We start from the raw sequence: 20,036 nt of genomic DNA on the forward strand, positions 1-20,036 counted from the left end.
TGAGCTTCAGAAACCAGGGACCACCATGCCTAGGCTGTTCTTAAATCCCCAAAGAGGCAACCTCCTCCCCACAACTCCAAATGAAACAAAAACTGGTTTTGGCAGCTCAAATATAGTGACCTCAGTTGTCTTTCAGTTTTTTTTTTTTTTGTTGTTGTTGTTGTTTGTTTGCTTGTTTGTTTTTTTGTTCTTTTTTCCTCCAGGTGAATTACCAACAAGCTAATGGCTGGGGAGGTTGAAGAGAGTTAGAAAGGTGGGAATACAACATACAAAGGGAATGGGTTTTCAGAAAACAGTCTTTAGAGGAGGGTCTGATTAAAAAAATGTCCCAAGTTCAGGAGTATAGCAAATCTTTTATTCTTTATTGTTGCTTAACTAGGACTGTGAAATCTTCTCCTGGAGTTGGCAGTGAGATAGTCAACCAACCCCAGGAATGCCAATATGTCAAAAGGAAACCTTTTCCCTTCAGCAAATAAAATATTAAGAGGGCTCAACGAAAGCCAGTGGGAAGTGGCCTGGAGAAGGAGATGAAAAATTAATTTTAATGCATGGGAGACTAAGTAATTCACTTATTTCACAACCTCAATCAATTTTAATATTTTAGTATTTAATGTGAATGTGGTGCCTTTCCAATAATATTTTAAAAGTTGTTTCTCCTTTTTTTGCTTTTGTTCTACTTGTACTTTCTATTTTCTTAGCTATTTTTTCTTCATGTCTTGATAGGGAGGTTCCAGTGGATTTCACATTACTCAAGGCAGATATCTACCCTCTCTTCTTCTTACCAGTTTTAAAAGTTTAAAATTACCAGATAGGGAGCAAAGGCAGTGGGGAAGACCCCAAACCAGCTTTTAGGCAGACTGATTTTTGGAGAGGCCACTGAACCCCAAGAGCCTCTCAAGTCTTCCGGGACAGGCCATTGTGTGGAGAGCAAAATGGAGTCATTTAGTCATTAGTTGCTCAGATATCAGCCCAAGAGGGGAAGCTGTCTGCCTTTCTCCACAATTTAGACACTTATCTTACAAATTCACCAAGCTCCGTGATTTCTGAACAATGCCAGCTGTTAGGGAGCCATTTCCCTGGCATTTTCCCCATAATTTGATTTGAAAGGAAAAGATTAAACTCAGTCCGACCCAGAACTGTCAGCCCAATGCCCTCAAAGAGTTTGACAGGAAAAGAAAAGAAAAGAAAAAAACAACCTTGCAGACTCTTAGATGAAGAAATCACCTGTACCTGTGCATTAAGGAGAACAGTGAGGTACAATCCATAGACCAATGAGTGAATGTGGATAGGGCCAACCATAGAGATATCTCCTCCTAGAAAGATGGAGTAAAGTGAAGCCTAATGTCCTTCTTAATGACCAACTTTTGGGTAATGTTAATTTTAGGGAGAAAGTTTAGATTGCATTTAAATGGTTATCAGCCGGCATGAGTATGCTAGCGTTTTAAAGATCGTTATAACTGTTTTCCAGGTTATGGTGATGCCTCATTCAATTCAGTGAATTCAATTCAGTGAAAAGCATTCTGTTTATTCATCCAGATTTGGGTAAGTACGAATGTCAGAACGTTTATACTTTGTTGAATGCTTGTTTTACTTAACTTTCCCCTCACAAGAATGATTTAGATGATAATCTTACCTGTGTTTCTCTGGTAAGATCATTGATTCTGAGAGAGGTTAACTTGTTCAAAGTGAAGTAGCTGATAAATGCTATAGCTGGGTTTTGTCCAGCTTCAAGTCCTAGAGAGTTTGTCAGTGTATTATGCATTGTCCCTGTAAAAGTCGGTAGAGGAATGTTGTAAAAATTCTAGTCCAACAGTATGGTTTTTCACTTACAGTATTGTTCATATTTTTTCAAAATATAAGCACTTTAAAATATTCTTCTTGAACTTGGTTCCATTGCCCTTCTGCCAGGGGCTGTTTATAAAAGGACAGTTTAATTAAAGGACACTTTGAGGAGACCACAGTTGCCTCTGTTAATACCACCCTCTCAGTGTAGGAGCAACTAAAATATTTCTAATTTCTTTTGATAAATAAGTAGTGTTTAATATCAAGAAATGTATTATATATTCCATAGCATAACACAACATAAAATTTCTTTCAGTTTAAAGATAATCCAATTTCCCTTATTTCACGGATGAAGAGGTAGACCTAGACATGAACTTCCCAGCCACAAAGCTTATTGGTGGCCAAGCCAGAGCTGATCCTGGACCCCTGTACTCCAGTCTCATGATTGTCCCAGTGTTCCATTCCAAGGGCATTAATACTTTCATTCTACATCACTTCCTAGAGTGGTGAGACCCATAAATGTAAATATATGTTTAAAATACATATTTATACATATAAATGTTACCATGTACTTTTATTTTTCTCCCAACTTCACCCTTCTTTATGTATTTCATGTGTCTTTCTTGTTTTCTACAATTAAGACTTAAACTTTCCCTGTTCCTTCATTCACATCTGTGCATGGGACAGTTCTGACAAAACATTAAGTCTTCATTAATTATTTAATGATTGATTAATCCTCTTTGAGATGAATTTGCATGCATTTATGATTTTAAATTCCTCAGTATGTCATTTTTATTATTTCCTATCTATTTATTTTTTATTGGTAGACTTCCATCAAACTCAGAGGTCATCTTGTGCTGAAACACACTGAAAGCCATATTCCAAAAGCAACTAGGACACCATAGAATTTGGTTCTGTTAATAGCTCATTTGACATTGCTGAAAGTTACTCAATCTAAATTTCCATTCCCATATGCCAACATGCCTCCCAATGATCAAAAGTAATGAAACTGCAGTAAATAACAGAAATGCTTGACTTAAAACCCAAGGGGGTGCCTCTATCTTCATTCTGAGTCCTTGAACTTGGTGCAAAGGGAGTGGAGACTTGGTGGGAAAGGAAAGACCCATAGGAAGTGGTCGACAGAGAATGTATTAGGGTGAGATGATATGAAAAAGAAGGATATTAAAGAGACTCCAGACCTTACTAGGGATTTGCATTGACTTGGGTTCCTAAGTAATTTATATACTAAGCAATGTATAAAGATAGAATTTTGTCTTTCAGAATTCCCAGATTGAAGGGGAGGTGAACCAACCCTATAACTACCAAGTGCAAATCATTCTACCTAAGGGAAAGTGTGTGTGTGTGTGTGTGTGTGTGTGTGTGTGTGTGAGAGAGAGAGAGAGAGAGAGAGAGAGAGAGTGTGTGTTTCACATAAATAACATTCTTTCTTGATTCATTTAACTGCTTTGTACTCAAAAGGATATAAGATGGCTATGGCTTATGGAAATTCACAGACTATATACAACATAAGATATTATGGATGCACAAGAACAAGAATAGACAACAGAAGACATTTAAAATGAAGCTAGGAATGAAGCATATATAAAATGCATATCATACAAAAAAGCATATATTTGACGTAGGTGGGTCAGTAGAACTCTGGTGTCAAAGTGTTTTGACATTTACTACCTCTGTGACTTTAGACACATTTTTTCCCTCTTGTTTAGACAGCTTCGACATGATTTTGTATGAGCTATGTTTTCAAACACTTACAAAATGTTGTCACTGCCCTCTAGGATCTGGCAGTCTAGATGGGAAAACAAGATTTACTCAATTGAAACAATTAAAATTGACTCTTCTAAATGTATCTTCACACATGTTCCATCTCACTCAAACTTCCATTTATCCCTCTTTGCTTCTGGTTTAGCCAACCTGATGTCTGTACTCCTTTCCATACTATCTTGTGGAGGGTAACTAGTAATAACAAGAATGTTCTGATTTGTTACTTTTTACTGAAGGCAATCCTTCAGATGAATATCAGGTTCTGAGTATTCCCATTATCGCTGATTGGAGGGCATCTTCGCCACTTTTGGCAGTAACCATCTGTTGTGTGTTTTTTTGTTGTTGTTGTTGTTATTATTATTTTTCTTTTGACCAAAGTCTTGTCATGTTCCAGTTTTTGTTTTTTGTTTTTTCCCTCCCAGATCCTCCCTACATCTACCTCATCCAGTACCCTCAGCATTGTGTCCATTACAGCCTTTGTCATTTCTATCACTCTGAATGGCTGCTTTTGCTCTCACCCCTTGAGGTTTTACTCTCATTTAACTTTGACACATATCTTCATTATCTCCCTGAGAGGAACTCCAGGGGCCTAGAATGAACTGCTGAAAGTGCCTCATACAGTTTCCCAGAGGTGGTAGCAATTGGGTGATGCAAATTTTTACAGAGTTGGGAATTGTTAGATCTTGAAGGAGCACAGCTGTGAAGCGCTCTGGGCACTCACTATTGAGAAGGAAGCCAGTGCTGGGATGGACCAGGACTGGGAGAAGTTAAGTCTACCCCCGGGGTTCCAAGTGAGAACAGAATGGCTTCCTAAGGCCCACTGCTCAAAAATGAGTAATAATTTTAACTGACAAAATATGAAGCTTGAGTCTAAGGGTACTCTATCCAAGAGGATGAGGCTATAGAAATTTCCTGGAAGGAGTTGGGTTTTAGTTATTACTCAAGATATTGATGAATATAACACAGATCAGGTCTCCTGGGGCACTGAGGGTAATGATCAGTCTCTACTTAAATAGCTATCTGCGAGAATCCTGTTTTTTAAAACCGTCTGGAAATGAATCCACATTAGCACAGCTGTGTTCTATTGCCAGGAAAGTTCCTATTTAAATATTTTAGATAATAAGTTCATACATTTTTAAATGTATGTTTTACCTTTTTTAAAGAGAAGTTACTGAAAATAATTCAGATTTTTATTGAATTGTCAAAGTCATTATAACAAAATACTTAATGTTACATTTTTAACCATGGTATTATGGGAAATTTTTAAAGTAAGTAGGGCTATCTAAATCTATCAATGACTCCAACGCACAGTGATTCTTAGCTTCTTACAAAACTATTTTTATTGTTTTACTGTCATATTTCTGTCATAATACCACATAAATGTTTATGTGTATATGAGTATATATATAATATATAGGGACATATACACACTTTAAATACTTTTGTCAGTTTGTAAAAATAGATGTGTCATCAATTTTGAGGGTCTTTAAATCTCCAAAGGTCTGTGTTTTTAGTTTAAAGTTATAATTCAGGCAGCCCCGGTGGCACAGGGGCAGCCCAGTGGTGCAGCGGTTTGGTGCCGCCTGCAGCCTGGGGTGTGATCCTGGACACCCAGGATCGAGTCCCACATCGGGCTCCCTGCGTGAAGCCTGCTTCTCCCTCTGTCTGTGTCTCTGCCCCTCTCTCTCTGTGTCTATGAATAAATAAATACAATCTTTAAAAAAAAAGTTATAATTCTAAGTTTATATAGTCCAAGTAGGTTTGTTTGTTTGTTTGTTTTTCTTTACTTAATGGCCAGAAGAAGTTCAGGCCATTCAGTACCTGGAGGGTGGGTGGAGTGTGCACTGAGAAACTGTTATCACCCACCTTATCACTGTCAATAGCAAGTCCAAATGCAGATTCTCTTCCTAGTCTTGGGAAAATAGATACAGTTGAGGAAGAATGCCACTTTCCTGAAAAAAAGAATGCTGATTATGATTTTCACAGCATGGCAGGTAATCCAATACCATGGCATGGTGACAGTGATTTTCCTGAGGCTCTAGAATTTGTGCCCTTGCGCCATCCCACTTAACAACTCCTTGAGCACTGAATGACATTGGAGTGTGGGATAAAACTGTCTGAGTGTCTCAATCTCATGTTTGTTTTAGGATTGAACATTAAGAATTAGAGACCTCCTGAGAGATGTTGGCTCTTGTTTTGCTTGTACTCTAAGGTGGGAATTCAAAGACCGATGTCTGAAGTCAGCAGTGGAGCAGGAACAGATAAACATCAAACACAATGGGAATGGCAAGTGTAGATTCAAAGAGTCATGCCAAGGATAAATACTGGCTGTCTAAAAAGGAGGAATGCCACAAACTAAGTGGAAATGTGCCACAATCAGCATTAGGAAATAGGAGACGAAATCAGAAAGCTGGAGGGAGTATGAGATTCAAGAAGTTAAGAGGAAGCTATCACGTAGGATTTCCTTAGAGCCTGACTAGTGGGAGCAGTCTTAAACCTGTCCCTTCTCCATTCATGCCATAGGCCCTCCTTGAAGCCTGGTTCAAATACAGTTCCATGTGGATTTTTTCAAACATCAGTAGATAATAGCCTCTCCTGGAAGCCTCATTCAACACATAAATGCCTCTGTCCAAAACCTGATGTATAGATTAGAAAAAGTACATCTACTGGTTTACAACCTTTTTGTGTAAAGGGCCAATAGTAAATATTTTAGGCTCTGTGGGCCATATGGTCTTTGTCATAATTACTCATCTCTGCTGTTGTAGCATGAGAACAGCCATATACAATATGTAAATAAGTGAATGTGGCTGGGTCCTAATACTTTTTTTTTTCTTTCTTTACAAAACAGGTGGCATGACAGATTTGGCCTGTGGAATGCGGTTTCCTGACCCCTGGTTTAGAGCAATGTTATTCCTTCCCCCAACATAGTAACCTAATGCATCTTGAAAAGAAAATTAGCAAAACACAGGCCTTCAAAATAGAAAGCCAGATGTTTCTCTTAATCACCTACAGTTTTGCAGATGTTATTGCTGGTGTTCAATATCTCTGTGTACCCAGGTTGCTGGGATGTGGATGTACAAACAGTGGCAGCAAATATAGTTTCTTTTGGAAGCTACAGGAAAGGGATCTCATTTCCCCACGTAAATGGGGCCTACTCTCACGTCACTGGCCTACTCTCACGTCACTGGCCTACTCTCACGTCAGAAATTCCACCTTTAGTAGATCAGTACAATTCACAGCACTGATAGGTTTCCTGATACTGTATGCAAAGAAGAGAATAATTGTTCTGACCTTCAAGGGGCAAGAAAAGCAAATTTCCTTTTGACAACTTAAATACTCCTGAGAAGGTAAGCAGTACTTGTCTACAGGAAAAATGGGTTGAAGACAGAACTAGGGAGATTATTTTAAGTTAGCATTAACAGCTAAGTGCAATTGTTTATAAAATTCTTGTGTGTGTGTGTGTTTGCATGTGCATGTCTGTGTATGCGGGTCTGCTCACACATAGGTGTGTGTGTGTGTGCGTGTATCTGTATTATGTAAGATGTGATTGGGAAGGTATTGGTGGAATGTATTAAAGAAATGGGAAGCACTGAAATGAAACATTTCCAAAGGCATTTTAGTCAAAACCCAGATCCTCCATTAGTTCATCTTTCTCCTCCTGGTGGGGTCTAATCAGTTTAGTGATTAGCATTTGAAGTCACGGGGATGGCAAGTTGCTTTTACATGACTCTCAGGGGTTCACCAGATCATCTCAGAAAGCCAGCTCTCTACAGCCACCTGGCAGTCTGTGGGCCCTGGGCTCCTGTGAATGTGCCATAGTCAAATGTAGAAAGGGACAAAGCAGATATTTGCTTTGGGGGACTCTTTTCTGTGACTTCTCCTCCATGCCCCTCTTGAGCTTTCTACATTTTTGCCTCCTTTGCACATTGGCCCTAGACCTGCCCAAAACCCCCAGCCCTTTCCCAAGTCCCTCATTTTTCACCAAAATGTCAAATCAGTTTGCCTTTCATAGAAGGATATTGTGTCCTAAGATGGTACGTGACTTCTGGAACAGCTTGATAACCTGATTGAAGATAATACCTTTTCAAGTTATTTGCATTTTTTTCAGTTAAAATATTTGCATTTTATTGGGGGTTTTATACTCTTTCCTCATAAGAATTTACTAATTGAAAATTTCATTAAGGTCTCAAACACCTCTGCTGGAAAGGTTTTGAATCAGAATGCTATAGTTAATTGAATGTCAGGAGATCTGCATTTTTGTCATGTCTCAAATTACTAAATTAGTTATAAAACTATGTTCCCATTATGCATCTCAGTTTTCACATTCTCTAAAATTACAGTTTGGAATTACCTGATTACTGCTTAAAACTCCAGGATAAGCTAATTTACACTAAAGTATTAATGACTGACAGTAGTTTAATTAGTTAGCTATCCAGGTACAGCAGAATTTTGAAAGCTTTTAGATCTCAAAGGATCTTAGTACTCTCATTTTAGATACCATTAACAGTGTAGAGAGCTTTCCAGTTTCCTTCAAATCATACCAGTAGGCTGCAGTTACAATTGAGGCAGACAGAAAAATGGCCAGAAAGTTGTGTTTTGTTAAGCATAGATGCTTTCTATGATTTCTGAGAAGATTTGGAATAGGAAAGGACCTTGAACCAACATGGAATAATCAGGCATGTCTCTTTTTAAATTTTACATGTAGTATCAGAAACACTGTAAATCTTCCACATTTATTTATTTGTAAAGATTTTATTTATTTATTTGAGAGAGAGTGTGAAAGCAAGAGAGATCACAGACGGAGAGAGAGAAGCAGACTCGCTGCTGAGCAGAGAGTATGATGCCAGGGCTTGATCCAGGACCCTGAGACCATGACCTGAGCGGAAGGTAAATGCTTAACTGACTGAGCCACTCAGGCACCCCTAAATCTTCTGTATTTAATAGGACTTTTCTCTTAAATAGCTCTTTATTTCCTCTGAGATGAAATGTATAATTCTTAATGTGTTATTCAGATTCATTACACTTGATGCCTTTTTGAAAATTAATAAAAGGAAAGCTCATTTAAAATGGAGTCAAGAGGCCCCAGCAGAGGGAGCTCTCAAGCCCCACCACGCTGCAAGCTGCAGACCCCAACAGGAAGACAGGTACCTTGTACTCCCAGTAGGAAGAAGAAAGATTTTCTCCATGCTCAGCAACAGCCCAGCCAATGAGAGACTGTCCCAGCTCAGCCAATGAAAAGCCACTCTACTTCTAACCCCCAGTTTATACCAAGAGACTTTTTGTTTATGACAGCTGCTCCGAAATTCCCCTTTCCTCTCTAAAGGAGCATTCCTGTTCTTTGTTCTCCTGACTTGCCTATGGTTTTACCATAGCTTGCATGTCCTGAACTGCCATTCTCTGCTATTTCCCCAAAGAAACACGTTTTGCTGGCAAACTAACCAACTGTTTTATTTTTAAGGTTAATATATTCATTCAGTAGCTGGTAATGACCACACTGTTGCAGGTGCTAAGTCCCTGGGCCAGGGAACAAAGTCTATTTAAAGTCCTGACCTCATGGTTTCTGCATTCTGACTAGGACAGGCAGACAATTTACAAATAAAAACTTAACATATGTCACTCATGAAAGTATGTTCCAGAGAAGGATGAAGAAGAAAGCAGAAGAAAGGACTAGACAGTAATGGAAGATGGATACTATTCTAATAGGGAGGTGAGGAAAAGCTGCTCTGAGCAGGGGACATTTGATCAGATGTGAAGGAAATGGGATCTGGGCTAGAGGTTTCCTGGTAGATATGATCTGTTCTCATATACTGTTCTTGACTTTTAATGATCTTCCCTGTGCTGATTTGGCTCTTCCTCCCTGGACTGTCACCTCTAGTCACTCATTTTAAGCCATCCTCTTTGTCCAAGGTTCCCTCCTGGTATTTATAGTTGATCCTCATTATTTGCAGGTTCCTTTTTTGCCAGTTCACTTACTTGCTAAAATTATTTATAATTCCCAAATCAATACTCATGACATTTTTGTGCTCATTCATGGACATGTGCATGCACAAAGTAGGAAAAAAATTTGAGTCACCTGTGCATACATTCCCAGCTGAGGTTGAACAAGGAGATGCTCTGCTTTCTTGTTTTAGCTTTCATTCTGTAAATGAGTGTCCTTGTCATGTTCTATTTAGTGTGACATTTTTAATATTTTTTGCTTTTTTGTTGTTGATTTATCTATTTAAAAGGACCTGCAAGCAGAGTGCTGAGTTACTATCTACTGTTCTTAAGCAAAAAGGCTAGGATGTGCCTCATAGAGAAAATACGAATGCTAGGTAAGCTTTATTCAGGCATGAGTTATAGTGCTGTTAGATCCGAGTTCAATGTTAATGAATTGTCAAAATATATTAAATAAGGTGTTTTTATTTTTAGCTTTTTAGAGGGGGCAGAGAGGCAGAGGGAGAGAGAAAATCTTAAGCAGGCTCCACGCCCAGGAGGGAGCCTGACCCAGGTCTCAGTCTCTCAACCCTGAGATCATGACCTGAGCTGAAATCAAGAGTCACATGCTCAACCTACTGAGCCATCCAATGCCCCTAAATAAGGTGTTTTTAAGTAGAAATATACATAACACAAGGTTATTCGTTGATTAGTTGATGAGAATATTATCAGAGGCTCATAGGAACCTAACCCTGTTTTTACTCTAGGAGCAATGGTTCAGTATTTGTGAATTCAGTGTTCCCGGTGACTCTATAGAACATGAACTACCACAGATATTAAGAATCAACTGTAACTTCTAGATCTTGCCTTTGAAGATATTTATTTTGGAGTACTTTATATTTTAGTGCCCAATTATATTATGATTAGTACTGCACAGTATGCTTTTAAGTTCTCTAATTATTTTGCGTATTTTTTCCCCTGATCTATCCCCTTTGGCTAGCTCTCAATCAATGAACATCTACTGTGTGCCCAAAATGGGTGTGGGATTTTCATTGTAACAGCCCTGAAAAGTAAGCATTAGGAGACCCATTTTACAAGTTAAAATCCTGAGGCCTGACAGGTTCTGAGATTTGCCCAAAGTCACCCCACAAATAAAGCCGAGGAATCTGGATCTCTTCCAAGGCTTGACTGGCTCTGAACCTTTTATGTCTTGTGCAGTTAGTTCTGGGTCCTTGATAGAAACTCAGGGAGCTGAACAGAATGTTACAAAAAAAAAAAAAAAAAAAAAAAAAGACAAAAGAGGGAGGGGAAGTCAAGGACAATCCATGCTTTGTGTTGGTTGGTAACAAAGCTATTTTTCTCTCTGGAAGAAAGAGATGAAAGTTCTGATATTCAAATGCTCCCTCACCAGGCACCCTTCAGAATTCCCATCCATCAGCTGGCAAATGGACACATTTTAACAAGCACAATCTCAACCAAGCGAGTTCTGGCAACAAAATATGCCTCCACTAATGATATTCAATTGTTCTAAGAAGACAAAATGGTCTGAAGTGTAATGAGATGCCAAACACACAAACGCACAAAACAGGCTGCTCATATTTAAGTCCTTATGTTTCTTGAAGTGAAAACTCATTTTAAGAAGATTATGGTGCATATATTATAAAGTGAGATGATATTCCACATTCATGCCCCACTGGGGCCCTGACTGTATTAAAAAAAATGAAAACAAAACCAACAACAACATTTTGTTCCCACGCAAGTACTTCACTAATAGGACATGTGACGTGGTAGTCATTTGTTTGGGTTATTTTTATTGCAGGCGTTATGGATGAATTCACTCTTTTGATACACAAAGCGTTCAGGAAACTTTTCAATCCAGCTCCTGCAAGTGGGAATATCCTACAAACAAGGGGTGGCAGGTCAGGGCCATGGGAATAGAATTCTAGTTGATGAGGTGGGATGAGAGAGAGGGAAGGGAATAAATTTTCCAGTGATGTGTCCCCATCCCCACCTCTGGTGAGAACAAAGTAATGCCTATGGAGGCAACAGCCAGATTTTTATCCTTGACCAAATTCTATTCAACTTGTTTATCGGTGGCAAAGATCCACAGTTTCAAACATTTTATTATAAGTGAAAGCCTTTGTTGTGATGAAATCCCTCTGAGAAATGTAAATAAGTAAAACATATGAAACAGAAATAATATGTTGAAGTGAGGGGGTTGTTTTCCAAACACTTTCCGTCCCCCTGTTTTTTTAGTAGCAGCTCTGAGGGGGCTTCTGGAAATCCCTCAGACTGCAAGAAACTGTGAAAAGCACTGATCCAGATGAATTGAGATATTTCAATGTCTAGGAGAAATGAATGGAATGGTTAAGGAAAGGGTATGTCCGGGCAAAAGAAAATACTCTGTTTCAACGAGACAGCGAGGAAATGGGGATGGTGGGCTAATTATAATTGTAGAGATTATTGAAATTAATAATTTTAGGAAGCACTCACCACTCCCAGGGCTGATGAAGGGAAAGGAAGGAATTGGGGGTTTCAGAGTCTAAGAATACTAAGCAAAGGCCACATGATCAGTATGGGTACCATTAAGAGGGCATTAGGGGTACAACCAGGGTGGCAGCCACTTCCTGAGATGCACCTAGATGTGCAGATAGCAAGGAAGAAATGCTGCTTCTTCCCTACTCCTGTGTCTGACCCCACTAGTATCTCCTACTGGTTAAACCTACCAGGAAGCCTGCTGGAAAAACAGACTCCCAGGGCCTGCATTTCTGAGCAGAGTTCAGAAGGGCAGGCATGAGATTGAGAGATAGGTCGATAACTGGCTCAGTCCATTTATCAGGCTATTCAGCATCCACCCATACCTTTCTCATATTTACAATTCCTGTACCACAGCAATGGCAATGGCATGGTTCTGCTTAATAAAAGGTAATTGTCCTTGGTACATAGGAAGATGCACATGGTCTCTTCCAAAGGGATGACACCAAGTTTCGTTGATCATTCCCTGCCTCTGTCCCTGAGTGATATTAGCTCTTACTCATTTCATACGTGAAGCCCATCTGGGTATTATGTAACATAAGGCAAAATTTTAACTATCATCCATGTTCTATATAAAATAATAAGACAAGATGACAAAAGTTTATGTGTGTATTTTGAGGTGTATGGGTAAGTTACAAGTAGGAAAGAGAACATTTCATTCCAGGTTCCCTTTGGCCTGATCAGTATATCAGTTGGTTGGCGTACTTTACCTTTTGGGATGATTCAGACATTCATTCCTGCTGCAGCTCAGCAATTAGTGGCTTTACTCTTAATAAGGTTCCTTTGGGTTCCTTTAGTCATTTATGACATTTTTTTTACTTGAATTTCTTAGATGTAACCGGGGAATCCCCTGGGTCCCAAACACAGTCTTCCCTCGCTCCACTGCATAACAATGACCCTATTTCCTTTTCATAATCATTCAATAAATTCCTTTTGAGTTAATGCCATGAGAAGCCCCAAATGGCCAAAATGGCCAGGTGGCAATCTCAACTTCCACTTTAAAAGGATTCTTGTTATTCCCTTTGATGGAAGCATTGCTCCTCTGAGAACCAAGAACTCCAAAACACCATAGCTAAAGCTAAAGTTGCTGAGATGGGAAGCAAAATTCTTTGGGTGGCTTATTAGGTACAACAGTGAAAGGAGTGGTCCCGCTTCTACCTCTTCATTTCCAAACTCATGCATTTGGACTATGGAAGAAATAGTACCACATACTGGTCACTAGTTCAGAGCACATAGCACATATTGAAAGTGAGTGTGCCATTTCATTTCATCACTTTATGTTGGCTAAGCACATCTGGGGGAAGGAATATGGCATAAAACCAGTGAATGTCATGGAATTAGCCCATTGATGCACTTTAATGTTAAAATGAGTTGTTTGGTTAGAACATGAATTCATGGGTGGTGGTACTGGCAGAAAAATTTCGAGCAGAGAAGAAAAATTCTTATCAAAATAACTTTTTTTTTTTTTTTTTGAGAGCATGCCACTGGTCCCAATGTTATAGAAAATAATCTAATATAATCAGACTGCCATCAGGTGGCTGAGATGATCCCCTTCAGAAATGATAACCCATTAGGGCCTGTTGGAAGGTTTGGACACTCAACAGTGATAGAAGCAGGATTTTTTTTTTTTTTAAGTGAGGTGAGAGCTCATGCTGTTGACCCATATATAACTTTCTATTCTTGCTCCAATGGCTATTTGAGTGTGAGTCCATTGAATGAGCATGAGGGTGGCTAGGCAGAGGTTGGCTAACATCCATAGGAATGGTCACTTTGTTTATGTAATATTTGATAACTTCCTCTGTTCTGGGTACCCTTCAGTAATCAATAACACAGAACAAATATATCCTCTCTTGCTATGCCCATCCTGGGTGAGTCATCCCAGGCTTCATCCCCTGAACTTCTTCCCAAAATTTAATCCTTACATCTTTTCTTTCCAGTTATCTAATCCTTAAACCAAACTGTTATCTGTTGCTTGTGAATCAGTATGAATTCATAGTTCTGGCTGTATATACATCCAGGCAAAGTAAATAACTTTATTTTTTTTAATTTTTTCTAAAATATTTTATTTATTTATTCATGACAGACACACAGAGGGAGGCAGAGACACAGGCAGAGGGAGAAGCAGGTTTCATGCAGGGAGCCCTATGTGGGACTTGATCCCGGGACTCCAGGATCACGTCCTGGGCTGAAGGTGGACACTCAACTGCTGAGCCACCCAGGTGTCCCAAAGTAAATAACTTTATAGGCTTCTCAAAGTTAGGCCAATGAGAAGATTTCCTTCCACTGCTGTCTTTCAGGGACATTTCTGATTAAGATTGAAGAGCAATAACAATCACTTAGGACTGAGAACAGTATGTTATGCAGAAATATCTGTAAAACTAAGCCTAAACTCTTTCTTCTTCCGTAACTGGTCATTAAGAGTTTCCCATTAGGCCACAGGAGTTGGTTAAAGGAGTCATGACAGAAAGTGCATTTTGAGGAAGTGCCAGAAGAATCTGAGCCTCTCATTTGTGCAATTTACTTGTGCCTTCAGGTGTCTTTAACACCTCTTTCTGTATGTAACACCTCCACTTGATAACAGAGTGCTGCTGCTCATCCCTAAATTTATGATTTAATAGATGAGAAATGCTCAACTCATGATATAACTTGTTGGGTCAGTTTTTGTTCCATGATCAGATATTAAATCTCAATCAGAACCCAATACCAACCTAAGAATTTTTTTCCCCACGAAGCTAACAGTATTTTCAGAAGGGAGCATTATTTTCCCCCCAAATCCTAGGGGAACAGAACTATGATTTGTCTGTTGCTGAATCACAGTGACTCCATTCAATACTTCTGTTTGCCAGTGTTATTTTGGGTTTCATGGGAAAGGCTGGTTACTAAGGTCTAGGCAGCACAGCAACATCTACCACAACCTGGATCAACTTCAGAACCTACTTACAACTGAACCTGTCAGCTGGTCAGTAAATGGGTTAGAATGAGGTGTAGGTTATCTCAAAAATCCAAAGAAGCCAAACATGCCTTGCTCTAATTTCTTAGTGATAGGCTAAGTAAGGGGAAGCTCTGCTGGACTCCTAGAAATATCACCATGGTGCAAAGTCTACATATTTTTATGGAGTTTATCTCCTAACCTCTGACATATTTGAATATTATTAAGGCATCTACAATTGTTGATACCTGCTATTCATCAAGGTCAATCTGCATGATGTCATCAAGACACAGCATCAGAATGATGTTCTGTAGGGTATGCTCAAATCCCTGTGAGTTAGCTTTTGACAGAGATCAAGGTTACTCACAGCTGTGGAGCATGTCAGTTGAAGTACATTGCTAACCTCTCAGGTACAAGCACCTTGCTTTGGTGTGTCTTTAGAAATTGGTACATATAGGAAAAAACCCCCAAAACATTTGATATATAAATTGCTACATGCCCAATTCCAGGGCATTTTGTTTTGTTTAAGTAAAGATAATACATCTGGAACATGAGTTGCAATCTGAGCTACTACCTGATTTATTTTTCAAGATCTAGACATCTTTTGCACAGCCAAAAAGTTAGTGATTAAGTAATTTTTAAAAAGATTTTATTTATTTATTCATGAGAGACACAGCAAGAGAGAGAGAGGCAGAGACATAGGCTGAGGGAGAATCAGGTGCCCTGCAGGGAGCCTGATGTGGGACTCCATCCCGGATCCTGGGATCACACCCTGGGCCAAAGGCAGTCATTCAATGGCTGAGCAACCCAGGCATCCCAGTGATTAAGTAATTAAATAGTTAAGTGGGTGATATGATAGGTTAGAACTCACCACTTTTGCAGATATCAAGTCTCTTAGTACTAAATGTTGTATCAATCAAAGTCCAATTAAGACCATCGAGGAGACATACACATTTCCAAAGATGCTGCTAGAAGCCGAGACAGAAGTAAGAATTTCTTCTTCCCTCTTCCCAACATCTGATCTCTCACTAATGCCTCTTTTTAGGAAAACTAGCAGAATAGTGGTTGGCAAAGGAAACTGGAAAATTTAATTTAGAGACTTGGAGCCTCAGCATTACAGAGCAGAGAAGTGTCAATGTAGAGCTATAAAAGACTAGATAAATAAGTGGCAGTTACTTTTCACATAATAAATGAGTTTTTGGCACAGACCTTATGATTTTATGTAACTTACAGGTATCTCTGCTTTTCCTTACAGTAACCATACAAAAAGAAAGAGGATGGTAAACATAAGGAAATGTGCCTCAGAAGGCTATGGTTTAATGGGAAAATCTGTAATGCAAGTCCTGGCAACTTTGTATGTTTCCTCAAACCCAAGAGGTTAGGACCATGTCCAGCTGAAATAAACTGGCGTTAATACCATTTTACTGACATGAGGTCATTAAGATGAGAAACACATAAATATAAATGTGGGGACTCAGGGAGGAGCAGTGTGAGGAGTGATGCACTGGGATCATTTCATTAAAAGATGTGTTGTTTTCGGTGATTGCCTACCCACTAGGAACCACCAGGATGCTATAGTTTAAAATAGAGCACATTCAAACAAAGATTATATTTGGGAAGTGAAACTTGTGTATCATATAAGATATTTAGTTAGGGAAAGATGGGTTCATTTATATTTATCCACATATTTTCCCTTTCTATTGCATTTCATTCCCACCTACGTTTTATTGAGTCCATCTTTAATATTTTTTCTTCCCTAGAATTCTTTATAATGCTTCTTTTAGTGCAGGTATTCATTAATGATTCTCTCAGGGTTTTAAAAAATATTTTATTTATTATTTATTTATTTATTTTAGGAAGAGAGAGACAGCTCATGGTGGTGGGGAGGAGCAGAGGGGAAAGGGGAGGGAGGGAGAAAGAATCTGCAGCAGACTCAGCACTGAGCGGGAGCTCCATGAAGGGCTCCGCTTTAAGACTCCATTCCATGACCCTGAGATTATAACCTGAGCCGGAACCAAGAGTCAGATGCTCAACTGACTGCATCACCCAGGCACTCCAGATTCTCTTAATTTTGTTTCATTAGATCTCTCTCTCTCTTTTTTTTTTTTTTGCTTTCACTTTTGGAGGACATTTTTATTCGGTGTAGAATTTTTTGTTGAGAGGCGTTTTCTTTTGGAACTTCGAGGATATTATGTTATTATCTGGCTTCTGTATCTTCTGCTGAGAAGTCAGGGTTCACTCACTGTTTCTCATTTGAAGGTAGTATCTTTCTTTTTTTCTGGCTGCTTTTTTAGGTTTTATTTTTTGGTGTTTGGTTTTCACAGGTTTCACTATGACATATGTAGATGTATTTTCTTTGTAATTTTCTTGCTTAAAGTTTTGTAGAGCTTTTTGAATCTGTGGCTTCTAATTTTCATAAGTTTTGGGAAATTCTTGGGTATGACTTCTTTGTATTTATTTTACCTCATTCTTTTTCATTTCTCTGTATGGGTTACAATCACACATATGTTACAACTTCTCACTGTGACCCATTTCTCTCTCTCTCTAATAACTTCAATTCAGTTCTCTCTTTGCTATAATTATTTTGCACTATTCTGTCTTTCACTTCATTAACCCTCTCATCAGCTATAATATAGTGGCTGTTAACTTCATTTATTGAGCTCTCAATTTTAGATATTGTCATGTTTAATTCTAGAATGCCCATTTTATTCTTTCTTATAGTTTCCAATTCTATGGCAAAATGCTCCATTTTATTGTCTATTTTTCTGAACATATTAATCACAATTATTTTAATATTTGTGTTTGATAATTGAAATACCTGGAATAACTGTGGGTCTGTTACTATTGTCTGTTTTTCCTCTTGGTCTAATTTCTTGAAGTACATGGTAAGTTTTGATCAAATGATGGGATTTTTTTTAATTAAAAAAATTAGGCTCTGGATAATGTTATCTTCTTCCAGAGAGGATGACTCTTTCTTTGGCAGGCAGTAATAGTGAGAGCACATTAGCTCAATTCAGTCATGAGTTGAGCTGACTCAAAGCTGTATTTCAGATTTTGTAATATACTGCTTTTTCCATGGTTATTTTTAAAGTGGTGACTGTCAGTATCAAAATACTGTTATATAAGATATATCACATTACATATGCTGTATCATATAAAATATGTATCCATTATATATATGATGTGTATCTATATGTATGCATGTAAGTATATGTGTATGTGTATATGTAATATCATCTGGATTAGTTTTCACTGCTATTTAAATTTTTTATCCCAAACTATTTTCCACATAGCACTTGTGAGTGGCAAAGCTTCCTATGCCTAATAATATTTGTACACCTCTAAATTTGCATGGTAGTTTGGGTGAATAGACATTTAGGTTTAAAATTATTTTATAATTTGGAATTTCTGGTTTTATGGCAGGAAGAAGTTGGCATACACAAATGTTAATGTGGAATGAATATAAACTAAAATGTAAGTGATAAAACTTCTTAAGGAAAACAGAGATTACTGCTAATTTAGGGTAAACAAAGATTTAAGACACAAAAGACATCAAACTGGAAAAGATTAATTTAGTAAAAATAGGTTTCATCTATCTATATACCTACCTACATATCTATTTAAATTATACTTTTGTAAAGACAACTTATAGTATTTGAAGCTGCAAGCTGTTGTTGAGGAGATTCGTATTTCCTATGTTAGAAAGGTACTTATGTCCTGAATATATATATATAGAATTCAAATAATCTAAGATGATAAATAGCCCAGTTAAATGTGTACAGAGGATATGAAAAGACATTTCAAAAAAGAAGATATAAATGTTCAATAACATATAAAATGATGCTCAACAGTCTTAGTCATCAGGGAAATGAAAGTTTACGCCACAATGAGATAGTGCTACCAACACATTAGAATGGCTAATATTAAAAATTTTTTTTTCCAAATTTCACTGAAGATGAAGAGCAAATGGGACTCTTATACACTGCTGGTGACAAATGTCAAATGATAAAACTCTTCTAGAAAATAATTAAGTAGTTTCTTATAAAGGTATACATTTGCTATATGACTCCACAATTTTACTCCTTCATATTTCCCACTCCCCCAAATGAAAACATATGCCTGTCCAAAGACTTGTATATGAATATTCTCAGCAGCTTTATTAATACAAGCTTATTAAGAGGTAAATGGATTAAAAAATGTGGTATGTCTATTCAATGGATATCTACTCTGTAGAAACAGACTCATAGTGAATATAACAACATAGGTAAATCTCAAAAATACTATTCTGAATAAAAGAAGCCAGACACAAAAGCTTTCCATTTATAAATGTAAATCTAAACTTCAGTGATAGTAAACAGATCAGTGATTGCTTGGAGCCAGGAGTAAGAGATGAGAATGAATTGACAAGTGGTTCAAGACAACTCTTAGACTTATAAAAATGTTCTGTATCTTAATTGTTGTGGTGGTTGCATGTTGCACACATTTGTCAAAACTCATTTTACTATATATACTTAACAAATATTGCATTTTATATTATGTAATTTTACCTCAATGAAGTTAATTTAAATAAAAGGGGTTTTGGCATATCTACTTTTCATATTTTTCCCAAAGAAAATAACTAGATAGGAACATAAAGATAAATATAAAACTCTATTTATCCCATTATTCCTGTGAGAGATAAACCTAGAAACAGCTTACATGATTAACAATAATGAATTGTTTCAGTAAGTTTGGTATATCCATATAATGCAGTCATTAAAAATGATGATGTAGATTAGATGTATGCTAATTCATATGCAAACATACTCCAAACACTTTTATATTCATTATTTAATTTCAGCCTGACAATAATAGCATGAATTTCCAAGTAAGTTATTTGGGTTATAATTGAATGGAGGGAGTTCTTTGATGGGGTATATATGTATATATGCTTCCTTCTTTGCCATGCTGTCTTTCCTGTAATACTCTTCAGTTATATTTGTCATGATCTAATCTGATCTGTTGCCTGAAAGTGGCAAAGAACAGGGCTGAGGACATCTTGTTCATGGTGGTTGCATGTGCTAGATTCTATTTATCATTGTGGAGTCATAGT

General features: G+C 37.8%; 1 long non-coding RNA gene across 1 annotated transcript in view; it reads left to right on the forward strand.

The window, feature by feature from the left end:
- The first annotated feature begins 1,457 nt into the window (after positions 1-1,457).
- LOC144315154 (uncharacterized) overlaps positions 1,458-20,036 on the forward strand; it is a 51,063-nt gene continuing 32,484 nt past the window's right edge. Inside the window, exon 1 of the long non-coding RNA XR_013380921.1 lies at positions 1,458-1,542. This is a non-coding gene — a long non-coding RNA (uncharacterized LOC144315154). The remainder of the gene's footprint in view (positions 1,543-20,036) is intronic.

The sequence above is a fragment of the Canis aureus genome, chromosome 6 (assembly GCF_053574225.1).
Source record: "Canis aureus isolate CA01 chromosome 6, VMU_Caureus_v.1.0, whole genome shotgun sequence".
In the NCBI taxonomy this organism is placed as follows: Eukaryota; Metazoa; Chordata; class Mammalia; order Carnivora; family Canidae; genus Canis; species Canis aureus.